This window comes from Macrobrachium nipponense, chromosome 1, assembly GCF_015104395.2.
Source record: "Macrobrachium nipponense isolate FS-2020 chromosome 1, ASM1510439v2, whole genome shotgun sequence".
In the NCBI taxonomy this organism is placed as follows: domain Eukaryota; kingdom Metazoa; phylum Arthropoda; class Malacostraca; order Decapoda; family Palaemonidae; genus Macrobrachium; species Macrobrachium nipponense.
This window is the reverse complement of record NC_087200.1, coordinates 165900464-165920463: the sequence shown is the minus strand read 5'-3', so window position 1 is coordinate 165920463 and position 20000 is coordinate 165900464.

The following is a 20000-nucleotide window of genomic DNA, read 5'->3' as shown; positions in this document are numbered from 1 at the left end:
TCTGTCGGTTGTGAGAAAAGATGATGAAAGGACAGTGCAAGGAGATCTGGAATTCACATTGGTGAGATTGTGGTCGATTTTTGCTGTACGAAATTTTATTACAGTAAAGCTCGATTTCAAATGTTGATGTAGTTTGAAACTGTAGTATCATCTTGTTTATTATATCAGAGGTAATTATAATATCTATTGAAGTGTTTTTGCTTACATACCTAATGGTAAGTGGATTGTAGTTTAAACAGTAATTAAGGTCAACGAATTCCCTATCGATTAATTGTTGGAGAATAATGTTTGTAACGAATCTTTAATGTAAATAACAACACTATTGCTGTGCTCCCAGTGGTTACAAAGTGCACAGTGTCAAAGTATGGTTACATTAGTCTTCTTACTTCATGTGTATTCGACGTGTAATCATCAGTGGAGGGGAAGAGAGAGAGAGAGAGAGATTACAGACGAGGTCTTTGCCAGAGAGAACGTGATGGGTGGTAGTGGGGACTATAATGATGGGTCTGTGTCTCTCGTTTCTCGCCCAATTGAAATTGAATTTGCATCGGGATTGAATTGTTTCGACTCCAAGGCCAGGGGCGCTTGCTTGAGGAATGTTAGGGTGAAGGTCTGTAAAAATGAAGTCCTTGAAGAGTAGAATGTGCTATGTGTGTGTGTCTGTGTGTGTGTGTCTGTGTGTGTGTAAGTGTCAATGAGAGGAAGAGAGAAAAGGGGAGAGGTTGATGTGCAGATGAGCCCTATTTTTTACCCATGTCATAATAGCCAGAGAAAACGGTACTCCAGATCTGTTTCTGCGTTTTGTAACAGAAGTGTACGTTGTTCAACTGGGCAGTCACCTTGAACTACAGTCAGCTTGACGTAAATGGAACTTGAGATATTAAAGTGAATATGTTCCTTCCCGATAATTGAAGATATATTTTATTGGTTACTCTAATCCCAGCTTTATCGACAGAAATATCGGTGAAAAAGGAAACTGAATAATTGCAGTTTTTTTTTTTTTTTTTTTGAAACAACGTTCGAAAAACAAGAATTGGGCAGATGATTTGGTAATAGAAATCCTCTCTCTCTCTCTCTCTCTCTCTCTCTCTCTCTCTCTCTCTCTCTCTCTCTCTCTCTCTCTCTCTCTCTCTCTCTCCAGGCAATACATGTGAGTGTCCCTTTGCTAATTCAGATGTCAAGGATGTCTCAGACGATTTCATGAAGCTGAGGTGTTACTGAAATTATATCGTGCGTGCATGATTGCAGTCCACCTCCAGCCATCTCTCGCTGCAGACTGTGCTGGTATAAAATTGATGAAAATTGTTCCAAGCGAGGTTCTTGGTCTGTTATTTTTGTTTTGAGACCTTGATCTTCATAGAGTTTTGTGGGAATATCATCTGATGCCACACTTTTTTATAATAAATCTTTGTTGTTAAATTAAACTGGCATTGTACCAGTAGTGTTCATGCTCTCCCAACAATCTCGTATCTTTTCCCAAAGTTTCCACAACCCTATTTCATTATTCCAACCAATAACCAAAAGTCAATTCAAACTCTTCCTCCTTCTTCTCTCCCCCCCTACACACACTCACACAAACACACACACAGACATACAAACACACACACACACACACACACACACACACAACACTTATAAGCACCTGAACAAAGCTAATCAGTTGATTCATGTTATCTCATTCCACTTGCACTTCTCGAACTTGAAAGGACAAGCATCAGAAAATTTTTGTAAAAGCGATGACAAAATGTTTTGTTATAATTTTGCAGTTCCTGGAACACAAGGAAGTGGGACGAATTCTACATATTTACTCTGAAGGAAAGCAAAGGTTAATGCAAAATGTTCATCTTTTCTTCAAATTGAAATACCGGAATTATGAAGGGAATTAGACATTTCTTGTAAAAGTACGAGACAATGGAATGAAGAGAGAGAGGAGAGGGAATTGACTCTTTTACTCTAGCTAACAGAATTTATTAAAAATTTTAGTTACATTAAGTAATAGAAACCGATTTTTTCGCTGCGCTTTGTTAGGTAATCCATGACTGTTTCAGTGTATGATTGATAATGTATACCTCATAAATCATTGTTACAAATGTGCATAAGTATTTGTAGAGAGAATTATATATACTAGCTGACCGACCCAGTTCTGCTTGGGGTAACTCTGAATGACAAATGATAAACTTTCTCTCTCTCTCTCTCTCTCTCTCTCTCTCTCTCTCTCTCTCTCTCTCTCCTACCTAACACACCATCTCTTCCTCTCTCTCTCTCTCTTCTTCTCACTTTCTCTCCTTTCTCTCACTCTCTCTATCCAACCATCTGTCTTTTTCCCTCTTTTCTTCTCACTAATACCTTTCCATCATTCTTCAACCTAACACCCCCTTTACTCTCTCTCTCTCTCTCTCTCTCTCTCTCTCTCTCTCTCTCTCTCTCTCTCTCTCCCTCCCTCTCCTTTCTCTTACTCTATTTCTCTCTCCAACCATCACTGTCTCTTTCCCTCTTTCTTCTCACTAATACTAACTCTCTCTCTCTCTCTCTTTTCTTCTTTCTTATCCCTAACACTCCATCTACTCCCCTTCTAAAACTCCACCCTCTTTGATGACATTGGTGTTTACCCTATAGTATTCTTTTCCAAAGGATAAGTCATATGTACTCAGAAATTCTGTATGATAATTTCATAAAGTAACTAAGTCTACGGGCATGACCAGCCTTGTTTCACCGACAAAACCTGCTTCGTTTCAGGGAATCCCTTCTCACCCCCACCCCCTTCGGAGTGGGAAGGTGTGATGAAACTCCATTATAATCCATCTTAGGGGTCCCTACTATAACCTTGCCAAGTTTCATGCCCACCGGACCAGCCGTTTGGCCGTGATTGAATGACAGATGGACGGACAGACATATCGCCAGTATAGTAATATATATATATTTAATATATATATATTATATATATATATTTATTATATATTATTTATAGATATATAGATATTATATATATCTCATCTATATATATATATATATATATATATATATTGGAGCCAGGCTCTGGCGATCTCTGGTTGATCAACTAAAGTCATAATAGCAGTTGAAACTTAAGTAAATTTATACCGAGGTTTTTTGGGAGCAGCGAATTTTATGAAACTTCCTGTCCCACCTGGGAGCCAATGGTAGTCTTTCATTCGAATGACACCTTCAGCGTGAATATGATGGTACTAATGAACACATGAGCATGTGCTTCACATCAATAAATTTCTAACTTCCCTCAGGACGGAACCCCAGATTCTTGAATGACAAGCCAGGGTGCTACCAATTGACCCACAATGTTAGGTAAAATTCACTGGTATGTTAGGTAGCAGCCTGTGCCGGAAAATTCTCAGGCACACAAGTAATAAGGCTCCAACTTTTTTTATGACCTTTTTATGTCAATTGGTATAGCGCCCTGACTTGCCATTCGAGAAACTGAGGTTCTATACTGGTAGTGAAAATTATATATATATATATATATATATATATATATATATATATATATATATATATATATATGTGTGTGTATATATATATATATATAACATATATATTATATATATATATATATATATAATATATATATATATATATATATATATTATATATATATATATATATATGTATGTGTATGTATGTATATTTGATTCACATCTCTCAAATGACAGGCAGAGTAGTGCCTATGAACCCACAAAGGCATAAAATAAGTTGGAACTTAGTACTTCTGTACCTGAGGTTTTTTCACGGCCAGGCTGCTGCCTAACATACTAGTGATTATATATATATATATATATATATATATATATATATATATATATATATATATATATATATAGCGAATACCACAGGAAAATGATATTCAGAAATCCAAGCGCTTTCGTCTTTACTATGACATTATCAAGGAACGAATGAAATACAGTTGGAGATAATGTTATCAGGTAAAGAACACGATCAATAATACCAGATGGTTAATTGTCAAAAGGGTAAAAATTAAAGAGATAATCCAGGGTTATCCGATATCACACAGTCACAAACCTAAACATAGATTTAACCCTAACAGAAACTACAAAGTATCTCTACAGTCCAAAACATGTAAAAACTGAATATATTAATTTTGTTTCTTATATTTATCTACACATTTTTTCATTATGAAGGCATAAAGTTTAAATAAACCAAGACTTAAATTTAGAACATTTCCATTATTTGACTTGATGAAACAAGATTCAATGATATTCCTTTTAACTGTGTCATTACATGGGATTAAGGCCCTTGCTTGACTCCAGCTAATAGGATGATCTAAATCTCTCATATATGTAAGAATAATGCATTCGAAATTTGCCCACTTCTCACAGAATGTTGGTGCTGTTTGAGACGTTGTGAAAGAGATTTACCGGTAAGTCCGTAATAGACTTTATCACACCTTTTGCAAGGAATTTCATATATGCAGCCTGGAAGATCTTTAGAAGAATTTTTTATTACTAAACTCTTGACATTAATATTACTGAAAACAACATTTATGATAAAAAGCTTTAAAATTCTAGGAATATCTAAAAACCTTTCATCATAGGTTATGCTTACTAAATTCAAGTTTGTCATTAGTTAAATCAAATGTTTTCACGTGCATCTACTGTGATTTTTTAAATATATATATATATATATATATATATATATATATATATATATATATATATATATATATACATATATACATATATATAGATATATATGTAAATTGCATATATATTATAAATATAATGTAATATATAGATTTGATATATATATAGATGTAATGTATATATATATATTATATATAGATAGTATATATCTATATATATATATCAGTATATACTATATCTAATAAAAGGAGCCCATAAAAACGCCAAAATATAGAGAGAAAATACTGTTTTTCAGATACTGCTGTCTCTCTCTTCAGGTAGATGAATGAGAAAAGTTACAGAAGAGGAAGATTTTTGTCACATATTCAGAGAAGCACATATACCACTTCACAACATAAAACTTTTAAGGCTTGCCGTAGATTCCCTATTCACAAAAGTACCAATACAGGATGTTCTTCAGTTTTTGAGGGAAAAATTAGCCCCCATGTTCAGATCATTTCCATTTGCGCTTGACATAATAATAAAGTTAGTTCAATTATGTGTATTTAATAACGTATTTTCATTCGGGGATTCATTCTATAAGCAAAAATTCGGGTGTAGTATGGGTAGTCTTTAAGTCCTGTTTTAGCCAATCTGTACATGGAATACTTTGAAACTACAGTAATAAATTTAATAAAGCCCCAAAACATGCTGTGGATGAAATATGTAGATGATATTCTAACATTTTGGGATAATAGATGAATTCCTTTAAAAATTGAACGCATTAGTGCCCAGCATCAAATTTAAAGTTGAATGGGAAACAAACAACAAAATTCCTTTTCTTGTATGTTTAATAATTAGAGACACGACAAAATACAAATTTACCACATACAGAAAACCAAAGTTCTCACTTTCATACATTCACTACTTTAGCTATCATGACATTCCTATCAAGATAGGCGTAGCCAGCAACCTATTCTTAAGAGCCTTACGAATTTGTTCCCCTGATATCCTGTAAATAGAAATTGAACTAATTCCTAAGCAGCTTTTGTCTTTAAGGTATCCTGACCATATAACTGAGAAAGCAATTCACAAAGCAAACGTAATTTTCTACCGACCCCCTCAAGACAAGACTAGAGACACACCCAACATTAAGATAAAAATTCCACACCTGGACAGGATTAAGACGGTGACCCAGTCTCTGAAAATCTAACCCTTTTGCATTTACTTACCCAAACACCTTAGCCAAATCCCTGATTAACGTCCAACAAAAGACATCCCCTAAGCCTCAAGGACACAGGCGTTTATGAAATCCTATGCCTGGACTGTGACCAATCTTATATCGGTTTTACAGGAAAATCACTTCCCCAGAGATTAATACAACATAAACGGTCAGTTAGGTATGGACACCCGAACTCAGCTATTTTCAACCATGTAAATGAACATAACCACAGAATAAACTGGAATTTTTGTCACGTATAATTTATAGCAGCAACTGTCGGTACAAGAGTCAGATGATAGAATCGGCCACAATTAAACAGAGACAGATAATGAACATCTCAAAGGGCGCATGGGATTCAGATGTTATTGATAAAGTTGTCATTGAACCAACTCTTAAGAGGATTATAGAAGGATTATCAGTGGGAGTGGCCTAAATTGGCTTGCATATGGATGGATCTCTTGGTATAAATACCTCCTTTTCTGTAACTTTTCTCATTCAACTACCTGAAAAGAGAGACAGTAGTCTCTGAAATATAGTATTTTCTCACTATATTTTGGCATTTTTATGGGCTCCTTCTATGAGATGGAATTCTGTTGTAACAGAAACATTTTACCCAGTACCAGATATATATATTATATATATATATATATATATATATATATATATATATATATATTATATAATTTGGTGCCATAGATGTCTTAGCACCACAGTATTATTTTCCATGTAGTAAGTCATATGTATGGTAAATTTATAAAAATGGATTACTTATCAAGCCCCGCTTCCAGGAATACCTTCTCTTCCCACTCCTATGCTCTTTGGTGCCCTTTGGTGCTACTGATGTTTTACCCCCACAGTGCTGATTTCTAGATAGTAAGTTATAAGTATACCAAGTTTGGTTGAAATTGCTCAATGCGTTTCAGTGTTATGCTGAAATATGTATATACACACCCTTACATACATCCCTTTATAAATATATAGATATAGATATGTATATGTATATGTGTATATACATATGTTTATTTATATAGAAATACATACACACACATATATATACATAAATGCATACATAAATACATGTATTTATATAATGGTTATATATAGGTATATAGTACGCACGCGTGTATATATATATTATAGTGTTTTGAGTGAATTCATGTAACATTTCCATTTAGAGAAAAGCAGATTGGACAAGGAAAATCTCCGAATCGGATTATTACCGAAGTAAGCTGCAACGACCACGAATAAAATGCCGGCGTTTGTACCGCCGAAACTGTGAACAATTGTAGGTTTAAATTCTACTTTTCAGTTGCAGAATTTTCTGTAAGAAATATGAGGATTTTACTGTCACATAATAACTTCGGTTTTAAAGGTTAGTCGTCTCGCCTTTTGTCGATTTTAATGCTGGCGTGCTGAAGTTTTTTTTCGCATCTAAAGTGATCATTTTTATCTAGGATTTTTATTATATTACACGTATAACTGTAAATTCAATTTATTTAATTTATTTATTCTTCCTCTTCTTATTTAAAAGCTCCTTTGTTCTCTGTGCTGCTTGGGGATTGCTACCAGTGATCACAATAGCGATAACGCTCTTGAAGAAATCTTGGTATGTTATAATCAACATGAGTATTTTTTTTTCTTTACATCAGCAGGTGATACACAGGAGATGAAAAAGACGAAGTTTATTTTTATTGCTTCTACTACTACTGGATAACTGCATGATGAAATAAGTGCTTTAACCTTTTGATTTTTGATCAACTCTTTGGACGAAAACTGAAGCAAAAATTTAAAAAATCGAGTCATCCTTTCTATTTTTAACCCTTATGAAAAATTGATTATCAAATTAGTTAAATCGGAATGAAAAGTAACAATATTGATACGCAGATATTATTTTATTGGGAGTATGTCGGTGAATATGAGAATAAAAGTGAAATGGGAAACAGGCAGGAACTATTACCGTGAAATCATGAAAAAAAGGTACCAAAATACGTTGCCATAAACGTCGTTTGGTTATCAGCTATGAACTTAGGAAATTTACCAGATACTTTAAACACGATTTCCAGAAACTATTGAACTTCATTGTTATATTTCCTGCAATTGCGATTTTTTTTATGAAGCATCTGCTAGTAAAAATATCGGAACACCCATGAATACGAGAAAAACAAAAAATTCATCATCATATCACAGCAAATCGAATGGGGAAAACTGAAATGTCATATTTTTGCTCTTTCCTTTTTATATGGCTGATAGATATATTTATGCCTTCAGTTATAACCTCCTCTCCATGTTTTTTCCTGTAGGCTGGCACATAAATATGATTTCAGACATTTTTATTCACTGAGGAAGTAGACCTATTAGTTTTGTTCATATTTTTAGCGAAAGAATTTTAATCTCAATGTTGCATTTTATAAGCTGAAGTAAGCAGACCAATTTGTAGATTAGAAACTGTTGCTTTTATGTAATCTGAATAATTTCGTTGATCACAAGCATAGAGCAAAGAAAACAAAGATGCACCAGTTCTTTTTATTCTGGCAATAAATTTCACTTATGTTACATACCCGTCACTTAATGTAAGAAGTATCGGTATTATGCCAAAATTACATATCTAGCTAATGATTCACAATTGCGGTGGCTGCGTACTTCAATGAACTACATGTATTTACTAGAAAAAATAAGCCATTCAAGATTATAGAAAGGAGTTTTTCCCCCTTTTATTTTTTTGGCAAGATCTTTAAGGAGTTTTAACTCATTTAAATGAATCTTGATAAAAGTGTTGATGAAATGACAAAGTTATATTACCATCTAAATGATGCTGTACTAGGCTCTACAATGATGGAGAGGAACCAAAAGATCGTTAATTCGTCCTTTGTTCACAGTACTATAAACATTATTAATTTGGAGACATTTTTACAAGTCCAATGGAGCAATGAGCCGTTTCTTTTAAAAGGGTGTGGGCGTTATAGAAAGTGATCTTTGCCAAAGTCATTCTTCAGGTATAAACAAAGGTTTCATTCACCCACGTCAACGACAGCGGGAACTCGCTCAGTCCTTCTGTACATTTTCTGCCATTCAGTTATATCTGGAACACATTCTTGCTTATTGGACTGGGAGGCTCTGCTATTCAAATATATGTTCCGAGTCCATCTACCCTTCACTTTCAATGTAATTCTCTTATTTCTCCTATAATTTCCTATTTTTGCTTTCTTTTATCCATTCCAGTGTCTCTTCTCTCCAAATGATCATGCCACCTTAAAGCTCTCTGATTTATGTATATTCTCACCTTTGCTAACATTTTTATCACTTAATCAACCCATCTTTCTCACCCATTAAATCTTTCATCGTGCACGTTGATACTGCACAAACAGTTCATCTCATTAACTTTAATTTTTTCCCAAATTTACTATTACATTCACTATATAAATGTGTATATATGTGTGTGTATTTATACTGTATGTTATGTGTGTTTGTGTATGCATTCATGTAATATTAGTGAAGTGTCAATTATAATTCCCCTTGGTTGCAAATTATTCCCAGGTTAGTGAAATATGTATAAAGGTAATGCCACGGAGGAAAATGAATAACGAGAACTGCCGAGATCTTTCCCCCGTGGCATTACCTTTATCTATACGTACATAGCATCACGTTTTATATATTTCGTGGTCAAGTTTATTCATTAGAATATATATATTATATATTATATATATATATATATATATCTATATATATATATATAAAAATATATATATAATATATACTCATATGTTTATACACTATATACACATTTTATGTAATTATATGTATGCATGTATGTATGTATACACAGACGCATAAATATATATATATATATATTGTTATTTGCATTGGAGTAAACAACAATATAATTTTTAATAGTCTGACTCAGAAAATTGTTTCAATTGTTTCCTAAATATAGGAAAAGCCATAAAAGGCCAAGACCATAGATATTGAATTTATATAATTACATTTATTCAAGTAAATTGTACAAATAAGTTCTTAATGCTCACCACACATAAATCAGACCATGTCATATTAGTTTACAGTGGCTTAAGGAACATCTCGGTCCTTATGTTTTGCGTTTGCGGAGCCCTGATGGATGTAAAATTGTAAATGTGAAATAACTAGTATTAAATATAGTTGTTTAGTATCCGGTGGAACTGTGCATGGATACGAATGATAGTTATTGTTTTCTATATGCTTTCTCTTTTAATTGCAACGATTTTAACAGCATATGCAAAATAAACCCGGAGGTTTCACATGTTGCTGGTTTTAGAATGGAAACATTTGCACACTAGAGGTTATTGCTGATTATTGATGCTTCCTGTCATAGCATAACACAATTCAACCTAGCGAGAGTATGCTTGCCCCGTTAAATTTCTTTACGGGCTGTTCTATAGCCAGGGCCCGTGCCACCATACGGCTGGTTTAATTTAAAATGAGTGAATAGTTACATTATTGCAGTGTGCCCCTACTGTTCACAGATTCCCCAGTACAGATGAAGGAACTGTTGTCGTTCAAAATATCTGACTTATTACAGGGGTTTGGGAAATAAGAGAAAAAACCGGCATTGTCCATTTCGGATTGCTGAGTTTTTAAACATTTTGAAATATTCATCCAAGTCAGACCTCATTAAACAAAAACCGAGGTTAATTCATCCAAGTCAGACCTCATTAAACAAAAACCTGGTTAATTCATCCAAGTCAGACCTCATTAAACAAGAACCTGGTTAATTCATCCAAGTCAGACCTCATTAAACAAAAACCTGGTTAATTCATCCAAGTCAGACCTCATTAAACAAGAACCTGGATAATTCATCCAAGTCAGACCTCATTAAACAAAAACCTGGATAATTCATCCAATTCAGACCTCATTAAACAAAAACCTGGTTAGCTCTTGACATTATGAATGGTGGCATGGAGGATACGACTGTAGTGCATGTATCAAATTTAGAACACCAAAGCGCTGAAGCTTTTAAGAGACTTGGCTTATTTCGCAATGTTCATCAATCCAGCATCTTTAGCTTCTGTAATTTTATTATTAGCAACATTGTCAGATTTATGCTTTTATATTAATCTTAAATTTATTAGAGGTGGCGGTACTTCGCTTACTTTTTATTATTTAGACAAGTTATATATATTTGTATATATAACGGAAGCTCTCATAGTTCGGGAAATAACAGATTTCTGACAGAGTACCTTTATGCTGTTTCGTCTTACATTTCAACTATGGTTAACGATATCTTCTACTTGTTTCACTCTCTCTCTCTCTCTCTCTCTCTCTCTCTCTCTCATATGTTTTGTTTTATAGTTATTTCAATTTTTTTTGGTGTACAGAACTATTGAGCTGAGACGAACTATGCTGTTTCTGTTTTTTTTTCTTTTTATTTCTCCAAATTGACAGTATACGATTCATTCAAACACCGTAGCAAAGATATACTTACATATGTACATATATACAGATGTAAATTTGTACAGTTTCATATTGTAAGATTGGCATACAGTAAGTTGAGCTGGCCTTTAAATACATACTGTTTTGTCAGCTTGTATTAATTTTGGTAAAATCTTGAATAAATTTGTCATCGACGCACAATACGTAGCAACTTTCAGGCACACACGAATGAAAATAAACCGCAGAATCCGAATATGTTCGCATTTCTATAGATAAATGCCGTAAGGGAAAGGAATGACAGAAATACTCGAAAAACATGAGACTGTCTCAGGGGATCATTACACCAGACCGAGTCTGGAAATTACGTAGAAGTGACCGGAATATTTTGTTGATCTAAGCAGTTAACAATGTATCTAGTATTTACTCGACTGTGGTGAGTCTTCCTAAGGCACAAAAGTCATGGGTTAGCAATAACTAGTTCTTGATGAGAATTTGAAGGCTAATACCACTTGGGATCATACCTTTTGACGATAAAAGGACTTACTGAGAAAGCGGAAGGTTGTAACAATCTGCCGCCATACTTTTCCTCAAGGGGAGAAAATGGCCTTTGCTCTGACATGACTTATTTCTGTCCAGTTAACAATTACTTCCATATATGTAATATAACTGCAGTTTTGCACGGTATGATACTAGGTATAGGATACTGTAACACGTTGAAGTCACTGCTATTTTGATTAGGTTTGCTCACACTCACGTGCAATGGTGTGATGTATACTGAAGGATTTAATAATTTTGTAAAATTTTCTTACTTTTGGAATTTTGCCGTCGTCTTCGTGATAAATATAAGCAATTATGTTGGAAATTATCAAGTGCTGGGTTTGCATATTATCACGTTTATAGTGTTTTACACATGGATGTTGTTTGCCAATATACTTTATGATTTTTGCAGCTTTCATTATAACCTTAGTAGATATAACAGTTTCTCTCTCATCGTCGTTGTAGAAATCAACGTTTCATCTCTGAATATGCACACTTACACGCACGCATGTTGTTATGCATGCATCCAGACAAGGGCTGCAGAGGAGTTGCTTTTTATGTTGTTTTTTTTTTTTCATTCTAGCCTGACAAGTAATTCCCTTAGGTCGCTTGTAAGTAATTGTCCTCGCCCTAACCACTCTCATTTAAGCGTTAATTATCTCCGAGCTACTTGGTTCGCTGAAAGTCTGCTCAACCAACTCATGTACAATCTTAACGTGCATGTTGCCAGTTAACACATTGGCTGTCTCTGGTGGAAATTTGTTCAGGAGATTTTTCTTTCTCCTGCAAATGTTTCGGGATCATTCTCCCCATCCTAAGCAAAAGGGTTATTTACAAAATCCTAAATAAGCCAATAGTGTGTATAAACTAAGGAAATCCTGTATACAGTTGATTCAGCCTCCCTACATCCACTCCTTCATCATACAAAAAAAAATTATAATAATAAGTAGGCAAGTAAAACCAGAAAAGAATATCTGAGGAAAAATAGAATTGAAGGCCATCTGTGTCTCAGACGCTGTTGGATTTATTTCCCCGGTACTATTGTATCTTTCTATGATTTCTTCAACTATTTTACCTTCATCCTGAATCGTTGGCATTTTTCTTGGCATCCCTTGTTCGGGCTTTATTTTCGACGTCTTGGTCTGTTGTTTTTTTTTCTCAGGAACATAATAGATGAAATTTTTCATCAGTATACAATGTTATCACAGTCACAATTACCGGTGACTTCGGAACCATACTGGTTGGTTTACTGCTTATTCAGCGATTTAACAAGTCCGTTTTATTTCTGGGTATACAAATATGTCCACACCACACCAAATATAAATTTTAACCATTACAGTTTCATTTTTATAATTCCATTTTATCTTATTGTCTATAAAAATCATCAGAAAACAGTTTTTTTTTTTTTTTTTTTTTTTTTTGCTACTATTCTTATTATTATTTTACTACCACTAGTACTGCAGTACCACAGCTCTTACTATCGTAACTATTTTTCTCGTGATTAATGAAGATCATGTAATATTTTTCATATAATGTGTAATTAAGGAGGCTCAGCATGAAATTGTTGGCTACTTAGATTAAACGGTAAGTTTTGTTATTAATGCGAAATAACTTTGTTTCGATTAATGAGTTTTCCCCGTTTGCGTTCGTAATGACTATTGCCCATTAGGAGTTTGAGGAAGGGCCAACACGCATTCTGGTCCTGCATGATAAGTTAGGAACGTGATGCTTTTGCGACTGCCTGCCCCCAGTGCTTATTGTTTACACCTCTCCGCGTGATGAGGGCTGTTGGAGGCGGTGATTAGCGTGATGATTCTCTGCTAATGACCCTCTGTAATGACTTTCATAGCATCCTGTCCCCGAGCATTGTCTGCGATGAAGAATACTTCTCGTGAAGGAGAAAATGAGTCATTCTAAAGTGGCTGGTTTTAACCCTGTTAAGATTTTTGAAGAAGAATGGGCTACGAATAGCTCAAAGGAAATGGTCCTCCATTTATGCTGTTCGTGAGCTGAAAGTTTAACTACTTAGGCGAGGCCGAAATGGATGGAAAAGAGTGGGAAGTTATGATGAAGAAGGAATGAAACCTAGAAATGAGTGGAAAGAACACTGTTCTGATATTCACAAAGTTTGACGTCAGTATTATTTAGAAGTATGTCTACACGGTTCTAATTTTCGTATTTCTTATACCTTTTTCTTCTCTCTCATTGAACTTTCGAGTCAACATTACTAATATTTCAGTCAGGAAATAAAATGCTTGGCACATTTTCAGAATATTAGACTAGCTTTTTACTACTCTTCGGAAAGGAAATTGAATAGTTTATTTATTATATTAAATTAAGATATTGTATTTCTTGCTTTAGAAAGTAATCGAAGAAATTCGTGTTATTTCGTAATGGATTAGATCATTTTTTTTTATTTTTTGGGTTTCTTTTACATGGTGAAAAGGAAGTCAAACCTAGAATCTTAAGTGATATTTCATATCTTTTAGGTAAGTTAAGGAAGAGATTTTCTTTGCGGTTATTCAGTTGAGATAGCGGACGCCTGATGTGATGACTTTGGGCGCATATTGTAATGTTTCAGAAGGGATGTGAATTATATTTGTTACGTGGATCAGAGGGAGTGAAATACTTTGTTACAGAATGTGCAGGAAAATTGGAGTGTGTTTTTCAGGATTAAAAATGAATATAAATAGATCTGATTTTCAAAATATGAAAAATATTTGTAGCCCAAGGTGTAACTTAATCTTAAGGCTTAGAAAGAAAACTTGAAAAGTATGGAAGTGTTGCAAAGTAGAGCGAATGCATTAAGTTCTGGAATTCTAATTAAATCTGTTGATATTTTAGGAGAACGCAGTAAATATTATTGGTAGATGAGGAAAGCCTTATTATGGTTTTTAAGTAGTGAATGAGTAGATTTTGCTGGGAGAGCTTTAAAAAAAAAAAAGAGAGAATGTTTTCACATTTCTTGAAAGGTGAGAGACTTTCTTTGGATTTTCAAGGAAAATCGTTCTTGTGTTTTAGGAAGACTGGGAATCAGTCTTCACTCCAACATTTTATGAAACTCGTTTTAATTCCAGAGGTAAGGAGAATTCTTTTAACAGAACTCTGAAGGCGAGAAAGATCCTGATATCCCCTTTGGAGGCGGCGGTAATTTCCAGTTGATTTTTTGGTAAGGACAGTCCCCAAGCACTTAAGAATAAAACAAGGTTAGCTTACTAGCTATTTTACTTGTTTTTGCTGAAAATGGCATTCCTTTTTAATACGATTTTTTTTTCGCAGAAAGTCTTGAATGTGAGATGAAGACTTCACCTTTACATAAATTAATGTCAGTTCTTTACGTCAAAGCGTAAAAAGCGCCTGAAATTTTCACCCTCCTGAAGTTTATTGAGTAATAATCAAGTCCCTCCTTCTCTCTCTCTATATATATATACCGACCATGAAATAGTGATGCACATGCGTGAATATAAGGGACGTTAAGTGCTACGCAAAATATTCGATAATAACTGGTGTGGGACCCTATAACAAGTGATAAGGACTTAATAAGTGACTTGATTCTAGTGGAGGAGAAAGACCATTCATTTCGGTACCTGATTGTAAACACAACCATTGCTAGATTTATTTGATATTAATAAACACATGCTGGGAAAGATTTAACAGTAAATAAAAGTCATTATAATGAAGGGTGAGAGGCGGAGTGCATGAATAACGATAAATAACAGAAGAACCGAAGTAATAACAACTCTGGAGAATTTTAATAACACTGCAAGACTCCGCTTTCACGTCTAGCTAATGTGTTTGTTGATTACGTATTACCTGAAATGGATTACCCAGTGCGCTGAGTTTTTTCTTTTCTGTAATCTGGCGATTACGGCTGGAACATGGAATTGAGTCTTTAAAGCCTTATCCCGCTGGTTGGTGAGGCCGTCGGTTTATCGCTGATTAATTTCTATTTACTTTAGAAGTGTAACTTTCTGAGAAGTTAGATTGGCTGGGGATTTGTGAGTTGAGGCAGATGGAAAAAAAAAGTTTTAAAACTAATGGCTGTGCTAAGCTTGTTTGAGGGATTGAAATCGCAAACCATTGTGCTGGTGTTTGAAGAAGGAATTTTAAGGTTGAAAGTTTGACGTAGTGTAGTTCTTGCTGATTGAAATGTCTGGGATAACCTGTGATTCATAGTGGTTCAAATCTGCATATTAGAAGTACACTGATTCATCTATTTTCACTGTTACGTTCGTTAAATAATTGTACTGTATGTGTTCGTTCCATTTGGTAATGGTTCTTTGCTGCTTTATTCTAGAACTTTGAGGCGAATAAGAAGGCTTTGTTCGAAGTGCAGCTTGTTGATTTTAATGTTCAATCTTCAAAAACGTGTTTCCATGTAAAAATTTAGATTTTGGGTCTTTGGCAGACTCTAACGTAACCTGCCTTTTGCATACTTACACATACAATAACTGCCAGCATAGTTCTTTACGCTTACACTCCCTTGGTAACAAACCAGTATCATAAATTCGTTTATGATTTCGATGACTTGCAAGAGATCAGATCACAATTTGTGATAATAACTGAATGTAATTTTTGCATTTTTAGGGGGAGGGGTGTGGGGAAATAGATGCAATTCCTATCTCTCAGGTGTTATGGATAATTAATCCGTTGAGCTGGCATGGATTGTGGATCATCCTAATTAATGAAGTATCCCCCATTCTATTTTTTAACTATCAGATCATCTCATTAGCAGATATGATTGATCACTGTGGAGTCTCAGGCTCTTCGCTGCCCTTTGCGCGTCTGATTTTTGTCTTCGCTGCGGAGATGCCTTAACGAAGGTTATGATAATTAGGTCCGTTATCAAAAGATCTCTCTCTCTCTCTCTCTCTCTCTCTCTCTCTCTCTCTCTCTCTCTCTCTCTCTCTCTCTCTCTCTCTCTCTCTCTCTCTCTCGGAAGAATAGGTAATGAATAAGTGGATAGAGAAATATGAATGTGATGAAATAAGAAATTAATACATAGACAAGTTATCCCTTGCATTTGTATGAATATGGATTTTCATATATAATTGGAGAAAACATATACGCTTGCTCATATAAGGGACAACGAGAAAAAGTTCCTGCTTTTGATGTTTATGGCGGTGTGTTGAAAGAAATAAAGAACCTCTCAAGTGTTTTAACGTTTTTTAAATTGTGTGTTTTCTCCATATGGTCTCTGAAGATGTAACCCTTCAGATCAGAGATATATTTCTGAAAAGATGTTTATCTCTGAAGCTGATTATATTGCTTTTACAAGCGCATTTCTTACGCAGTTTTAAGAGGTTGCGTTTGAACTTCTTTTTTTTTATTTGTTTTACTGATGCTGTCTTTGATACTGAAGCCGCATTTTACTTTATCTAGAATACAGGTTCTTATCTTTTCATTTAGTTTCTGATTTCTGTTAATCTGTTTATTTTGTTTACAGATTTTTTGCAGTATGAGTGATTACTATAGCACTTGAAATATATTCGAATTTTATAAAAGTTCGTTTATTGTGTTAATGCCCGAATTTCGTTAGTCCCTTGGATCCAAAATTTCTTGCCCTCAACCTTATCAAGTTTATTAATTTCAGTAATTCTTATTTTACGCTGACTGTAAGTAATAAGGCCATTAGCATTTTATGTAAATATTCTTTGTGTTTCGTGGAAAAGTCCGGTTGTAATTAAATACCATTGACCTAAGTGATGAAGTAAATTCTTGGTAGCTAGTCGACTTTATTGGGGAATAACCAGGGTCGAGAAGGAAAGTTGGCTCTTACACCCATTCCAAAATACTTAATTGAAATTGGAGGGGTACCACCTTCTGGAACCGATCTCTCTTAGGAGAAAATGAAGTATAAATGTATGAATTAATAGCTCCAATGAGCGTTACTGATCATAGTGAGAACACAAGCTATGTATTTAACAGCTCCTCTCGCCCTCCTACTTCTACTCGCCAGCAAATTCTTTTATCATTCATACAGAACATACTGCAATTCTTAGCAGGTTAAGTAGGGTCTTCCAGCTTTTCGTTCTTTGCCTTCATCCATTCTTTTAAGACGAGGTGTCCTAGGTATTTTTCTCCTACTTTAACGGTTGAAATAAAATAAGAATTTACCTTATTCAGAACTTTCCCATTTCTTATTCTGTGGTACCATTGTACACCAAGAAATTGACAATGAAAGTAGCTTGAGTACCTCTCCCATAGGTAAATCATTTCTGGGCGCCATGAAGAGAGAGGATCACGCAAGCATTATAATCTTTAACCTCTCTTTAATAGTGCAACCAGGATAGCAAAAAATAGCACTTACAGTAAATTTTGTGTCCAGATGGAAATCATTAAGCTTGACCCACTCTGTTGCATAACCTGTAAGTTTAACGGTAAGGCCAAAGAATATCCTGATGTTTGTGATTCATGTCACAATTTGCAGTTCATCCTCCTGATTTTCCCTTTTATATGACACTGGCTTTCAGATCGTCATGGTTGTAGATTGAAGTTTCCGCATATAACTATGGCGTGTAGGTGAAATGTTTTTTTCCCACCAGATGTCTCTGGTGGAAAGTGAGGATGGCTCCAGAAGATGTAAGACCGGTTCTTAGGTAGTCCCTCAGGGTGAGGTTGCTACACCCGTGCTAGGTCAACAAAATCACCATTGAGATTTAACGGACCGGACCCAAATCAGTCTTCTTCCTTCGGAGATTAAACGTGAGTCTTCTTACAGGTGCTGTGTGTAAAGAAGAAGATTCCATAAGGCTTGCCCGACCTGGGTTCGAAAAGAATATTTTTCAGCCATGAGATTGGTAAAGTAACCAAGGGAAGACTGTGACGCACAGATATCCGATGTATATGAATAACATTAATCTCTGGTGCACATGTTATGTTATAAAACACATGTTACGTTCAGGATAGCCTATATCCGAAAAGAAAGATAATATTGTGTGTTTAGCTCTATGGGGTCAATGATCAGTTGATCTGTTGTAATGTAATCGTAATCTTTTGAATTAGTGTCAATGAAATTACGGTTTGTTATATCTTGAGAAGAATTGCAACATATAATATGTGCGTAAAGTCAGTTGGCAGCAATAGAAAACATTATTTTGCTAGGTACTGGTATTTTATCATTTGCTGGTATATTGCAGGAACCCACCTTGGATAGTCTTTTTCAGGTGCTAGTTTTTCTGGCTGTTGCAGGTTCAAACTCAATACCCTCCCATTTTACTAGTGTACCATAAGGCGAAGCTTATGAATATGAGTATGAAAGCCTCCGATATATATATATATATATATATATATATATATATATATCATATATATATATATATTATGTGTGTGTGTAAGCTTTTGTGCATGTGTAAGTGGGAGCGTGCATGCTAGTGAATATATGCAGGAAGTAATGACAGACGGCATGTTCAGTTGTCATTGACCTTTAGAATTTCTCTCTCTCTCTCTCTCTCTCTCTCTCTCTCTCTCTCTCTCTCTCTCTCTCTCTCTCTCTCTCTCATGTGAGTACGCTCTCTTCTCATAGTTTTTCCTCGCCTTTACCTGCAATTCGGAACACGTTCAGCACACACGCAATGCTATAATTGATACTAGATCACTGATTAAAGCTTGAGGTACAAGATCTTTTAAGCTCGTCACCAGTTGATTGTCCAGAACATTCTGATCCTTACGTCGTCCAGACATAGAGGCCTTGGTAGTTTAAACCCTAGAGTGAGATAAATGGAGGGTTTGAAATCTGGCAGGTATCGAGATTCTGAAGCCATTGGGAAGATCTCTGATCCTTCAAGTGCCATTCGAGCTCTTCTTTCAATGATGAATGGGAGAGGCGATGGGAGTATAAGGGCTCTGATTATCCCCGGAAATTATTTTAAGTCAGCGTCGAAATTGCGGATTAGACGAACTTCCAAAAAGGAATAGTTCACCTCGAGTACCCTTCGCTTTGCTTTGCCTGCTCGTCTCTCTCTCTCTCTCTCTCTCTTCTCTCTCTGCTCGTATGTGTGTATGTCTACGGACGGGATTTAACTTGCACAAATAATTAGGTCTTAGTTATAGCCTAAGGTCTTCGTTGAATCTTCGTTTATTAAAATTGACTATCACTACGTAGCCGAAAACTTAACGATGTTATACCTTTAATTTTTGGATTTTGTCACATGCCTTCGTTAACTGTTATGCAAGAATTCGTGTTCTTAAAAAATCTCCATATTTATATTTTCATTTTCATTCCAGTA